The sequence below is a fragment of the Protopterus annectens genome, chromosome 7.part0, assembly GCF_019279795.1.
Source record: "Protopterus annectens isolate FY-2018-M chromosome 7.part0, PAN1.0, whole genome shotgun sequence".
Taxonomy (NCBI): domain Eukaryota; kingdom Metazoa; phylum Chordata; order Ceratodontiformes; family Protopteridae; genus Protopterus; species Protopterus annectens.
Window position 1 is genome coordinate 441,676,312 of NC_056739.1, and position 14,724 is coordinate 441,691,035.

A 14,724-nucleotide genomic window follows, 5' to 3' on the forward strand; every position below is an offset into this window, starting at 1 on the left:
AGAAAGGCTGTAAGCTAATTGGAGCACAGTGGCTTGTGTTTGCCCTGACTTGCTCAGGATTGCTAGAGGCGCGTCTACAGTTGTCCTATTTGAAAACCTGAAACCAAAGATGCACACTGTTAAAAGTTCAGAAATTTCTTGCAAACATGCACACAGCATGTGCTCTTGTTTGCGCTCGTGTGCACGCGTGTTTGTGCGGCGCTGCCCCGGGGGGAAACAGAAAGGGAAAAGGAAGGAAAAGCAGTAGTAGGAAGTTAACCAAGGAGAACTAGCAGAGATGCCAGGTGAAATCAATCAGAATCAGCCAATTACACAGGCAGCAGACTATCCCAGCCCAGCCCAGCACTTTAAACTCTGCAAACAGCATTCCTCCCTGTTTCCCAAGAACTCTGCAACACTGCAGTACACAAACAGGGAAAGCTTAAAAAGCTTAAGTCAGACAAAATGTTAGGGACTGCTCTTGCTATCATAAACTAACATGTGAAAGCTGCTGAGTGTGGTGATGTTGTGAATGCTGCTGAGCACCCCACAGTGAGGAGATGGAGAAGAGTGTACAGACCCAGGGTAACCTACCAGGGGCTACATGAGCTGGAGATAGTGGAGCGCTATAGGGTGGACAGAGACCTCCTGCAGCAAATTGTCGAGCTGTGCCAGCCACGCCTTACACACAGAACCAAAAGAGTGGAACCCATCCCAGTGGATACCAAGGTATGTGTTGGCATAAGAATACTAGCTACAGGTACCTTCCAGAGACCAACTGGTGATATGATGGGGATTTCACAGGCATCAGCATCCAGGGTACTCCACCAGTTCCTGGATACCATGTCAGCATATGTCGGTGACCACGTATATTTCTCCAATTCCCGTGAGGCATTAGCCAGCAAAATGCATCTTTTCCACCAAATAGCAGAATACCCTGAGGTAGTGGGTGCAATAGACTGCACGCACATATGCATCAAAGCACCACCCAGTGAGCGGGATAGGGTCTACATCAACCGCAAGGGCTTCCCCTCCATCAACTGCCAGGTCGTGTGCGATGCCCAGGGCATAATAATGAATGTGTGTGTGGTGGCTGCCCTGAAAGCTATTACGATTCCCACATCTGGCATCTGACACAGCTGTACAAGAGATTTGCCAATGGGGACATCCCTGATGGTCACCTAGTGGGGGATGCTGGATATGCACTGGAGCTGTGGCTGATGACACCCATCAGAAATGCACACACACCTGAACAAGAACTCCATAATGAGGCACATGCACAAACAAGAAACATAACTGAGTGTGTGTTTGGTATGCTCAAGTCATGGTTCCAGTGCCTGGACACATCTGGTGAAGCCTTGCAGTACTCACCAACTACATGTACCCAAATTGTTATGGTATGTGCCATGCTACACAATATGATCCTACAGAAACAGCTGCAGCAGGAACAGCATGGGGCAGGGCCAAACAGCCCCCCACCATTGCCAAGGCCTGCACAGGCACAGTGTGACACGGAGGAGGAACAACCTGAGCCTGCCCCAGTAGGCAGAAGGAGGCATGCCCAGTATGCCCTGGCCTTGACAAAGAGGCAACGGATGGCACATACACTGACACAGTAGAAACCCTGGAAATAACACCGTTCTCTGACTCACACATACAGTAAAAGGGATGCCTAACTTGACACTACCTGTTTTCAAACATGTATAGGGAGTGTACTATATGCATCCAACATAGGCAGCCCTGCAGCACCACCTAAGGCATGAGTGCCCTATTTTAAGCAATATAAAGCACTGCTAAGCACATTTTATCTGTATTGAGCAAATTAAAATCCAATTGCTCATAGCTGCGCACCACGCTAACCAGTGCAATGTCGGGCAATGTCGGGCAAAGTTGGGTAAACACGCTCACACCTGTTTTACTGTTCCTTAACCAGTCAGGTCTTCCCAGCAGGAAAATAAAAAGCAGTGACAGGGCTTGAACTCAGGATACTGTGCACTATAGTCACAGTACTGAACCACTAAGCCATGACAGCATTTCACTGGCACAGACACAACTTAAGTCACTCACACATACCAGTTCGGGGGGTCACATACCTAACAGTCACAGCCAGCAGGACAATTGTAGACAAACGCAAACACAAACAAATGCTGTATCATGCCCTCTGAAGAGGCATATGAGTAACCTCCCCCCAGGCCTATGCAGACAGATAACATCAGGTCAGGCAGTGTGATGTGGGTTGGGTAGGCTATGAAGTCACAAACTAATATGCATGTAATTGGAAGCTAAGGTCTGTAGTACAGTGGTATGCCTCCAGCCAGTACGATAGGCAACAGTACAGACTGAAATGGAGTACCTGACATAGCAGTGCAGGCCTAGCAAATGTGTATAAGTGTCAGGTGTACCCCTCGTCCTATGTACACCCACAGTAACAATTAGGTGTGCCCCCCCGGGTAGAAATGTACAAATAATAGCTGTCCCCCCGTATGTAGAAATGTTAATAAGTCTATGCAAATTGACTCATGGAAGCCCTGCAGGCACAGTGTGCTTCCTGTCAATGTACAACACAAAGGTGAGCCCTGAAGTAAAAGCCAACTTGATTTTTCACACACATATAGTATATATACCCATAGTGGGCATGCTCACACACTTAAACAAATTTAGCAAATTTCAGTCAGCAACATACTGAAAGGTCATACTGGGCATGCTCACACACTTAGGCCATGTCTGAGTATAGCAGGGGACCACACATATCTGGCAGTTGCAGTTTTTACACATGTCACTATTCACCAATCCTGCCTTGCGCACACAGTGATATGAAAACAGACCCATATAATATATTGGACCCCTGTCATAATCAAACTATGTACTACAAGTAGTTAAGTTTTTCAAACAAAGTGAAAATCCAAAGAAGATCAATAAATCTCCGATCAGTATCATCAAGAAACAATGAGCACTCCTAACATCATCCAAGCCATGTTCTGGCAAAAATATTGCCAAAGAGTCCATAGAGAATCATGAAGCTTTCTTTCGCTATGTCATAAATATCAGTGTAAACTCATATATGTTCTGAGTCAGTGCAAAGTGTAAATGAATACATGTACATGACTGACATTGCCAACATCTTGTCAGACAGGTTCATACATATTTACCCCCCTCACATTGACAAAAGGGCCCATTACCATACCTGGAGATTTTGAATACCCAGAAATCACATATACAATGGTTAAACAGCTCTATCCAAACCTAAAAACACAGCGTCTATGGGATGACATGGTTCCCCTGGCTGTGTCATATGTGAACACCAAAACAAACAGACCCTGATCTGCAAGGCCATAGAGTCCATCATTATGGAACTCATAAACAGAGCTATTGGGATCCTACAAACACCCAATCCTACCCATTTTGGTTTGGTCAGGGGCAGATCATGGTTCCTAAACCTGCTAGACAGTTTTCAAGGCAGTCACCCAGGACATACATCAATGACATGAGCTACACACAGCCTACTTAGACCTTGAAAAGCCCTTTTCCAACATCCCACACACATGTCCTATCCACAAAATCAACAACCTGTGCATAAACACGTATGTCATCTGATGGATTTCTAACTGGGGCACAGATAGATTCCACAAGGTAGTAATTGTGGTCTCCCTGTTGGACTGTAAGCTGGTAACAACTGCTGTCCCCCATGGCGCAGTCCTGGGACCCCTCCTGTCAGGTGTATACTTTTCAGAACTACAGGCAAACACACGAGAGCTATGGTTAGCAAAGTTTGTGGATGACTGCAAAAAGGTTGTCATAATCGATGTTTGGGACAACAGAGACATCCTTAAAAAGGGTCTCAGTCAGACAGATGTGGTGTCAAAATTATGGCCTTGAGCTACAGTCATACAAATACCACATAGGTGCCAGCACCCTAAATATGGAGGTAATAATAAGGGATCTATGGACACATGTGGATAGTCATCTCTACTTCCAGAAACACATTCACAAAGTGGTTAGAAAATCATGCTGTGTTCCCACAAATTGCCAAGGTCTTTACATGTAGGTGAAAGGAGGTTCCCTCTACTCATCAGTCATCAGACCCATCAGAGAGTGTCACGGCACACTTGCGATGAATCTGACTAGGCACCTTCAGCAGCTGGAAAGACCAATGAAGTACCTCAACAAGAGGATTACTGGCCTCAAACAGTTGCTCCATGTAACAAGACTGAAGTTAACTCAATCTGTACTCTGTTGCATACTGTCTGCTAAGGCAATCTCTGCCCAACAGACAGGTCCATGTCCAATGCAGAACTGTTGTACATGCGCTATCTGAAGTAAACTCAAGCTCACTATGCCACATGCTCTAGGGATATCATCATCCCAACAATAAATAGAACATGTTGGAGGGATACATTACTAACTCACAGACTTCCCTTGTTTTGGAACAGGCTCCCAACCTACATTAAGCTGAGTCCCTCACTGACACTCTTCCAGAGGAGCCTTGATGAGTGTATGTGAAACTGAACTGCCACACCATGGATCACTTCATCAGCTCTACTACACAGAGGCCTAGGGAACTAACCCCATGTGTGGTGATAGCTGCACACTCCGGCCATATTAATATATGTCTTCAGGCAGATAGCATATTACCTACCTATGTACCTATATATATATGTAGGGGGAACACAGTATAATAAGCCAAAGATGGATGGGCAGAGATGTGTGTAAGAGGGTGACCATGACAGGGAGCCATCCAGGACTGTCCCACCCAGCACACATCCCAATGGCACAAAAGACATGAGGTGCACATCTCACCCACTGTATATAACAGCCACCAGTATCTGTAAGCATTAGAGTGTATGTGGTCCATGTGCCTGCTGTACAACATGACTGTACAATGAAGTACGCATCTACTATCTGTAGACATGTACCTGTCACATAGGTTCATAGGTATGTAGTAGACTATCTTCATGAAGGCATATATTAGCCTAGGCAAGTTGTGCAGCTTTCACCACCCCATTGGGTAGTCTCCTATGCCCTAGTTCTAATAGTTAGTACCCTAAGCCCCTATCTAGTGGGGCTGCTGATGTGATGCCTGGCGTGAATTGTCTGTTTCCCATCCACTCATCAAGGTTTCTATTGAAGAATGTCAGTGAGGGGCTCTGTCTGATGTACATTGGGACTCTGTTCCACAGTAAGGCAAGTGTCTGGGATGGTACTCTATCCCACCAGCATGTTGTATTCATTGTTGTGATGAGGTTCATATCCCTGGAGTGTGTAGTGTGACTCAATTTTGTTATCCGTAGATGGAGCATGTTCAACAGTTATGTGTTGGACATGGCTCTGTTTGTTAGGCAGAGTGTGCCACTGAGTAGGTGGTACGCAACGGAAAACAGATTTAGTTTTACCAGTTGTGTTGCATAACACAACTGTTTGAGGCCAGTAATCCTCTTGGTGAGGTACCTCTGTGGTCTCTACAGCTGCTGGATATGCTTAGTCGAGTACATCCAAAATGGTACATTGTACTCAATGATGGGTCTGATGACTTAAGAGTAGAGGGCCACCACTACCTCTTTTAATCCTGATGCAAACCCTTTGTTGATTAGATGAGCCACATAGGATTTCCTAATTACTTTGGCAACATGGTTGTCAAAGGAAAGATGACTATCTACTTGTGTCCCAAGATCCCTTATTACCTTGTCAGTTTTTAGGGGGTAACACCTATGTGGTAGTTTGTGGGTACTTTGTTTTCACCAAAGGGGATTACTATGCATTCTTCCACATTGAGCTTGAGGCTATGATTCTGACACCACACATCTGTCTCTTAGAGTCCCTTCTGGAGAATATTTGTGTAATCTGGGGAATCTATTATGGCAAACACTTGACAGTTCCCAGCAAACTTAGTCAACCACAACCCTCCTGTGTTGGCATGTACGTTTGAGAAGTCTATACCAAACAGGAGGGGCCACAGGACTGAACCCTGGGGGACACCAGTTGTTACCAGTGTAGAGTCTGACATGTAGTCAGCAACTCTTAATTTGTGGGATCTATCTGTGAGCCAGTTTGCAATCCCTCTTGTGATGTATGGATTCATGCCCAGGTTGGTGAGTTAATCTATGATACCTGACTGGGGAATGGTGTCAAAGGCCTTAGCAAGGTATAGGTAGTCTGTGTGGAGCTCATTTCAATCATCTGTAGCCTGGGTAACTGTCTCAAAGAAATCCATCCAGTTCAGGAGGCGTGATCTGCATTTGACGAAGCCAAACTGGGTGTGATGAACTGTGTGAAGGTTCCCAATGTCTTTATTGTTGACTTCCATTATGATTGGCTCCATTGCATTACAGATCAGACTCGTCAGGCTCATAGAGCATGAATGCCAAGGGTCTTTTGTAGCCCCACCCCTGTGGAGTGGGAAGAACGTTGCTGTTCCTCATTCTATGGGTACATATCCTGTAGAGAGGATGTAGAGAGAGGTGTAGGTATCCTTGATGAATATGGATACATCCCCACCCTATGTGCTATGATCCAGGTTCTGACGCTAGAAGGTATGGAATGAGTAGTATCCTGGTAGTGCTGGTGTGCTCTCTGGAGCCTTGAACTAGGTTTCTGTTACAACACAGATATCAATATTCTCCATACTGAGAAGTGACTAGAGTGTGTGCATTTGGAGGCTGAGTCTTCTGGCAATGAGTAGCATTTAGCTCACTTTGTGGTTATTTGTGTTGGTTACGGGGTTTGGTTTGTCCTGAGTGACCGGTGTTCCACACCTGAAGTCAATGCCTTATTGGTCCGATATGACCATAAAATAATTACCCTACATATCCACATTCTGCCCCCACCCCCTTTAAGGAAACCATGTTAAAAAAATTTCTCCAAAGCCAACTTCATGCTTCTTAAGACAGAAGTGGTGAACTTCAGGACACCCATGCAGATGGACAATACAGTTATGACTACTGAATCCTACACAATTGCACTTTATAAGCACTTAAATGAGTGCATGGATCGTGCTACCCCAAACAGAACTAAGACGCTATCCTCCAAGAAAAGGAAGCCAATCTGGTGGTCCCCTACCATAAACAAACTGCACAACAGAAGGAAGAAACTGTTGCAAAAGAGGGTAAAATCCCATGAGCGGAGGAGCTCCCTGGTCAGCCACAAAGCATTCTATAGCTATGCCAAGAATCTCAATGGCAACACTCATATCTGCTCTGAGTTACAGCACAATGGCACTAAATATACAGACCCAACTGATATTGCCAACATCCTTGCAGATAGGATCAGTGCTAAGTTTACACCCCTCTCACCCATGAAAGAGCCCATCTCTATACTGAAAGAATGCAAAGTTGCTGTCATCATGGCTGCACAGGTAAAAACCACTCTCCAAAGCCAGGAACACAGCATCTATGGGACCAGATAACACCCCAGGCTGCATTCTACATGAACTACAGAACGAACTGGCACCACACCTAAGTACCATGTTCAATCATAGCCTCACCTCAGGCTTTGTACCTGCTGAATGGCGCACAGCCATGGTTATCCCACTACACAAGGGGGAGCCACCATGGACCCCGGGAACTAGCGCCCCATTAGCTTGATGAGCCTGGTCTGCAAGGCCATGGAATGTATCATCATGGAACTTATAAACAAAGACATTGGTAATCTCCAAACTCTGGATCACAACCAGTTTGGGTTTGTAAAAGGCAGATCATGTCTCCTAAACCTGATAGACTTCTTTGAAGCAGTCACCAAAGCCGTAGACAAGGGTATGGTGGTTCACACAGCCTATCTAGATCTTGCCAAGGCTTTCAACACCATACCCCACTCTGGAATTATAGATAAACTCACTAAACTAGGTATAAATTCCTATGTCACAAGATTGGTTGCCAACTGGCTCATTGACAGAACCCACACTGTGAAAGTAGCAGACTCCAAATCTGACTTCAGACCAGTGACAAGTGGAGTACCACAGGGTTCAATCCTGTGTCCTGTCCTGTTTGGTATCTACTTCTCTGAAGTACAGGCTAACACAGAAGGTCTTTGGCTAATGAAGTTCCCAGATGACTGCAAACTAGGAGCCATAATCAAAACTACTAACGATGTGGACATCCTACAAAAGGGCCTCAATGAGACATATGCCTGGTGTCAAAGCCATGGCCTCAAGCTCAATGCCAAAAAGTGCATTGTCATCCCCTTTGGTAAAAACTCTGTACCCATGAACTACAACATAGGCGGTAGTATACTTAACACTGAAAGTGTGATAAGAGACCTTGGGACACAGGTGGACAGTAGTCTCTCCTTTGATAATCACATCACCACAGTAGTCAGGAAATCCTTCTACTTGGCACACCTCTTCACAAAAGGTTTCTCATGCAGAAAAAAAGAGGTCATTGTTTCCCTCTACTCATCACTTATTATATCCATTATAGAGTACAATGCCCCTTTTGGTATGTACCTCACAAGACATGTACAACAACTGGAAAGCCTGCAGAAATACCTCACAAAGAGGATTAGTGGCCTCATATACATGCCCTGCACAGACCGTCTCAAAACACTCCAGCTTTACTCTGTCATATATCGCCTACTCAGAGATGATCTCTGCCTAACATACAAAGTTATGGCAAACACAGAGCTGTTGGACATGCTCCACTTAAAGAAATCCCAGTCCCTCCAAACTTCGACCCCAAAACCCAGACCAAAATGCAAAAGGAGGTGGTGTATCCATTTTCATAAAGGATACCCACACCTCCAGGTTAGTGGTACAGCACGATGCCTCAGAGACCATCCAAGTGCAACTAACAGTGGGCAAAGCTGCTTATCAGATCATAGCCTGCTACAGATCACCTACCTTGTCTCAGGACCCTCACTCAGCATTCCTGAGAACACTGTAAAATATAAAGGTCCTACCAAACACCATGATATTAGGAGATTTCAACTACCCAAACATTGACTGGGAGAATTACTCAAGTACAAACTCCTTTGCCCAATGCTTCCTAGAGTTTATAATCTCAAATGCCCTGGAACAGCTGGTCACCATGCCCACTAAGGTGACAACATACTGGACCTGATCATCACCAACATGGGGGATCAGTGTTCCACACCAGAGGTAAACCCCTCGCTGGTAAGATCAGATCATAAAGTAATCACACTGGACATCCACATCCCGACCCCACCCCCAGTCAAGAAAACCACTGTGAAAAACTTTTCAAAAGCAAACTTCACACTTCTCAATATTGAAGTGGAAAGTTTCAAAGCCCCCTTGCTACAGAATAATGCTATCCAATCCACAGAATCCTTTACAAGTGCATTCTATGAGCATCTACAGGGATGCATGGATCGAGCCATCCCAAGTAAAACCAAGACTCACTCCTCCAAAAAGAGGAAACTATTCTGGTGGTCCTTGGCCATAAATAAGCTATACAACAGAAGGAGGAAACTACTACATGATAGAGCAAAATTCCAAAAAGGAAAGGCATCACTGATCATTATTAGCAAGAAATTATGAATGCTCATAAAATCATCCAAGGCCAGTTTCTAAAGAAAAATTGCCAAGGAATCTAAAGATAACCACAAAGCCTTCTTTAGCTATATCAAACATTTAGGTGGCAACTCTCAGATATACTCTGAGCTACTGCAAAAAGGAAAAAAATACACTGAACCAACTGACATTGCCAACATCCTGGTGGACAAGTTCAGTGCAAACTTCACCCTCCCCGTCACCCCCAAAAGGGCCCGTGTCCATCCCAGAAGAATGCAGAGCCCCAGACATCACGGACATGCAGGTAAAAACAGCCCTCTCCAAAGCTAAGAACACAGCATTAATGGGACCGGATGGTGTCCCAGGCTGCGTCTTACATGAGTTCCAAAAGGAACTAAACCCTCACCTAAATTCACTGTTCAGACTCAGCCTTACCACAGGCTATGTACCCAAAGAATGGCATACAGCAACAGTCATCCCGCTCCACAAAGGTGGTGCCACAACAGAACCTGGGAACTATCGCCCTATAAGCCTGACCAGCCTGGTCTGCAAAACTATGGAGCAAATTATCATGGAACTCATAAACAAAGACATTGGGAACCTCCAGACACTGGACCCTACCCAATTCGGCTTTGTTAAAGGCAGATCCTGCCTCCTAAACCTAGTTGACTTCTTTGAAACAGTTACCAAGGCCATAGATGAAGGGAAGGTAGTCCTCACAGCCTACCTGGACCTCACTAAGGCATTTGACACCATTCCCCACTCTGGCATCATAGACAAGCTTACCAGCTTGAACATTAACCCCTATGTCATGAGATGGGTGGCCAACTGGCTCATGGATAGAACACACATAGTCGAGTTGTGGGTGCCATGTCCAACTCTAAACCAGTCACAAGTGGCGTCCCACAGGTCTTGGTCCTGAGACCCCTCCTGTTCAGTATATACTTCTCTGAGGTACAGACAAGCACAGGAGGACTATGGCTGACCAATTTCGCAGATGACTGCAAACCTGGGGCCATAATCGACTCTTCGGCTGACACAGACATCCTCCAGAAGGGTCTTACAGAGACAGATACCTGGTGTCAAAACCATGGCCTCAAGCTGAATGCCAAAAAATGCATAGTCATCCCCTTTGGAAAAAACAAAGTGCCCATGAATTACCACATAGGTGGTAATCCACTAGGTACGGAAAATGTAATTAGGGACCTGGGGACCCAGGTAGATAGTAACCTTTCCTTTGATAATCACATTGCCAAAGTGGTTAGAAATTCCTTCTATGCAGCCCACCTAATCCTGAAAGGGATCACCTCTAGATCAAGAGAGGTCATTGTGCCCCTCTACTCATCACTCATTAGGCTCATAATAGAGTACAATGCCCCATTTGGTATGTACCTTAATAGGCACATGCAACAGCTGGTAAGACCACAAAAGTACATCACCAAGAGGATCATGGGCCTCAAAGAGATGCCCTATGTAGCTCGACTAAAGAAACTCCAGCTCTAATCGGTTGCTTAATGCTTGCTCAGAGGTGATCTATGCCTGATGTATAAGGCCATGTCCAACCCAGAATTAATGGACATGCTCCACCTCAAGAAAACCAAATCTCTTAGAGCCACATGCTCCAGTGATTTAAACCTCAGCACAGCAATAAACAGGGCATGCTGGAGGGATAGATTCCTGTCCCAGAGACTTCCCATACTCTGGAATAAACTACCTATCTATATCAAACAAAGCTCCTCATTAACACTCTTCAAGAAAAATCTTGATGATTGGATGGGAAATAGGAAATTCACCCTGGGGATCACTTCTGTGTCTCTGCCCGACAGTGGCACAGGGAAATACATTTCTTGGGTGGCAAAGGCCAGGGTACCTTTTTGGCTGGGCTTGTATAGGCCCCCAGGTCCAATAGCCTAGTACCTACCTATGAACCTATGAACCTTTGAGCCTTGCCTAAAAAGGTAATATGGGGATAGCAAGAGCCTTGGCCAGTATTCAGAAGCATAGGGGTGACAGGTGCAAACCATCTGTAGTGAAGCAACGAGGCTTGTCTATCATGTCATCACAGGCAGGCAGAGACTGGATCCCCTTTGAATGGCACCAGAAGCTCAGCCAATTGTTGAAGTTTATCATCTTTTATTGCAGTATCATGTAGGTGAAGGTAAGATGCTACTCAAGGTCAGGGTCATACCAACCTGGGCTACATGATCATAGAGCTAATATATATCTCTTGTCATGTTGTCCTGGGAGGTATGTCTCAGATCATTCACACTGACATGTACAAAGAACACGGCATATATGTACCTGTTCTGGAGGGATGTAAGTGCTTGTGTTATGTGGCGGATCATAGCACCTGACAGACAACTGACAGTAACCTTCCCCTTGTCCGGCCGAGTGAGTGGAACATCTGTGTGCTTGACTATGAAGTCACCTATTACTAGTGTGTTGGGTATGTTGTTTTGCCTTAGGGCCTGTTGTGAGGCACACTGCTTTGGTGTATTATGTGTTTTCTGGCGTGTGCTTGGAGGTGCATGGTGCTTGCTTGTCTACCTAGGAGGACACTCTCTCTTTTTCAGATTAATATTTGTATTCTCCGAGTATGGTAATGTGTATTTATGTGTGTGTTTTGCTGGTGCTTATATTGTAGGTCTATGTGAGACAGTTGGTGTTGTGGTTGTATGACCCTACTCCTCCTGACTGTATTGTCTAGTATTGGGTTGACAGAGCTTAGCCACCGGTTTGACCATGTGTGTGCCAGCATGTGGTGCATCAACCCATGTATAGGTTCATAGATTAGTACTAAGCTAACTGCCCTTGCGAGCCATTTTAAGCCTAGCCAATAATCCCTTGTGAGACTCAAACCCTGCACCTTGTGTTTGTAAGGCGAACACCTTAACCATTAGGCCACCCTCCCACCCTGATATGGTCATGGACCATGATATGTTCATGGCCTATGCATACAATACACTCACAACACACCTAGTATGATAAGCCTGCTGAGGTTAGCAAATGTGAAAAAAAACCTTTGGGCAAACTGTCAGCAAGTAATGTCTGTATTGCACCCTGTAACTCCATATTGCTTGCTGAAGTGTAAAGACGTACTTAGTTTGGATTAAGAACACCGCACTTGCCAACTGTGTGTGTGTGTGTGTGTGTGTGTGTGTGTGTGTGTGTGTGTGTGTGTGTGTGTGTGTGTGTCTGTCTCTCTCTGGGGAGAGAGCAACCTTTTTGGAGACAACTCACACCACTTAAAAATGGTATACTCATCTTTGTCAAGTCTGATGATGTCACCATCCTACAAATATACCTGTGGAAAGGTGAAATCCCAGTAATGTGTATAGTGTGTCGTGTAAATGCATACTGATGTAGTATCATAATGTAGTTAGGAAGGAGTTTGACTCTAGCACTTGCTGACTGTGTGTGTGTGTTCTAGGTGTGTGACACCGTTGGCCAATATGGAGTGGGTTTTGATTTTTCTAGTGTATGACATATCACAATGACAACTGTATTTGCATTACACATGTAAGGTAGCTGTGGGGCAAATCCATATACATACATGTGACCTCAATTATTTCATAGGTGTGTACTCTGCATTCTCCATGAATGCATCTGTTATCTTTGCCAGAGCATGCTGGCACTTTCCAGACCTTAGGTCACTTCTGTATGCTTGTGACAAGCTTAGCCACTGCAGTGATCCCTGGGCTACGTCTTCTGTTTCACATCCACTCATCACAGTTTCTATTGAAGAGTGTGAGTGAGGGTTTATGCTTGAGGTATATTTGAAACCTGTTCCAAAGCAAGCAAAGTCTGGCAAAGATGACTAATCATTATAGGTGTGCAACAACCTTGTGGATCTGCATGCAAACCCTTTATTTCTTATGTGCTCCACAGAGGGATTTCTAAAACTCTTTGGTAATGTGATTATCAAAGGAGAAATGACTAAACACATGGCTCTATGTATACATTAGTAACTGTTCCACATTTGGGGGGGCTACTACCTATGTGGTACTCTAGGGATACTTTGTTTTCTAAAAGTGGATAACTATGCTTTCTTTGGCTTATAGCTTTACAGCATGAGTTTGACACCAGGTATCTGTCTCTATGATACCCTTTTGGAGGATGTGTGTGTCATCTGGAGAATAAAGTATAGCCCACAGCATGCATTTTCATCAAACGTGGGCAGACATATCCCTACTGTGTTTGCTTGTACCTAAGAAAGCTATATGCCAAACAGGAGTGGTCCCAGGACTGAGTGCAGGTGAATACCACTTGTTACTAGCATAGAATTGTACATGGAGGCTGCAAATGTTACTGTGTGTCCTACATCTGTGCGTCAGTTGTCAAGCTATCATCTAACAATCGTTTATGGTCAGTCTGTTGAGGTTATGTATAATACCAGAATGTGGGATGGGTATGAACTGCTGGTGAGCTATAGCTTGGCTGTGTTGACCTCCCCTTCCTCACCTATAGCCTTGTTAACTGGCTTGAAGTCTACTAGGTGTAGGAGCCATGATCTGGCCTTTAGAGAATCTAAGTGGGTATGGTACAATGTTTGCAGGTTCATAATGTCTCTGTTAATGAGTTCCATAATGCTGTGCTCCATAGCCTTCCAGATAACATTTGTCTGGCTTATAGGGTGAGAGTTTCCAGGATCTGTTGTAGTTGTACCCTTAATCAATTTATGTTAACATTTTCACTGGGTGTGACGAGGGTGGACAGGTTTAAGAATAAGTATATTAGAGGGTCAGGCCAGGTTTGAAGGTTAGTAGACCAAGCCAGATAGGCAGGATTAAGTTGGTTTGTACAAGTGCTGAGGAGGGATGCAGAGTATATTGTGAAATAGATGCTAAGGATGAAGCCCCCAGGTAACAGGAAAAGAGGAATTCCTAAGATGAGGTTTATGGCTGTGGTGAGAGAGGACATGCAGGTGGATGGTGTGACAGTGCAAGATGCAGAGGGCAGGAAGAAATGAAAACAGATGATCTACTGTGGCGACCCCTAATCGTAAAGTAGAAGAAGAAGATGTAGCTCAACCCTTGTGGACTGTGAACACCATTACCGTGCGTCATTCCACAAGTATGTAACCTGCATAGAGGCTGCATCTGGACAGAGTGTTTAGGTGAGTGGTGATTTCATATGTCGGCTTGTGTATGACACAGCCAGGGACACTGTCCAGTACCATTGACATTGTGGTTTGGACTTTGATAAATAGATGTTTTAACTAGAGTGTCTGTGAATCATCAGGTTTTACATTCTTCAGGTCTGGAAATGTGGCCCTTGTGTAATGACAG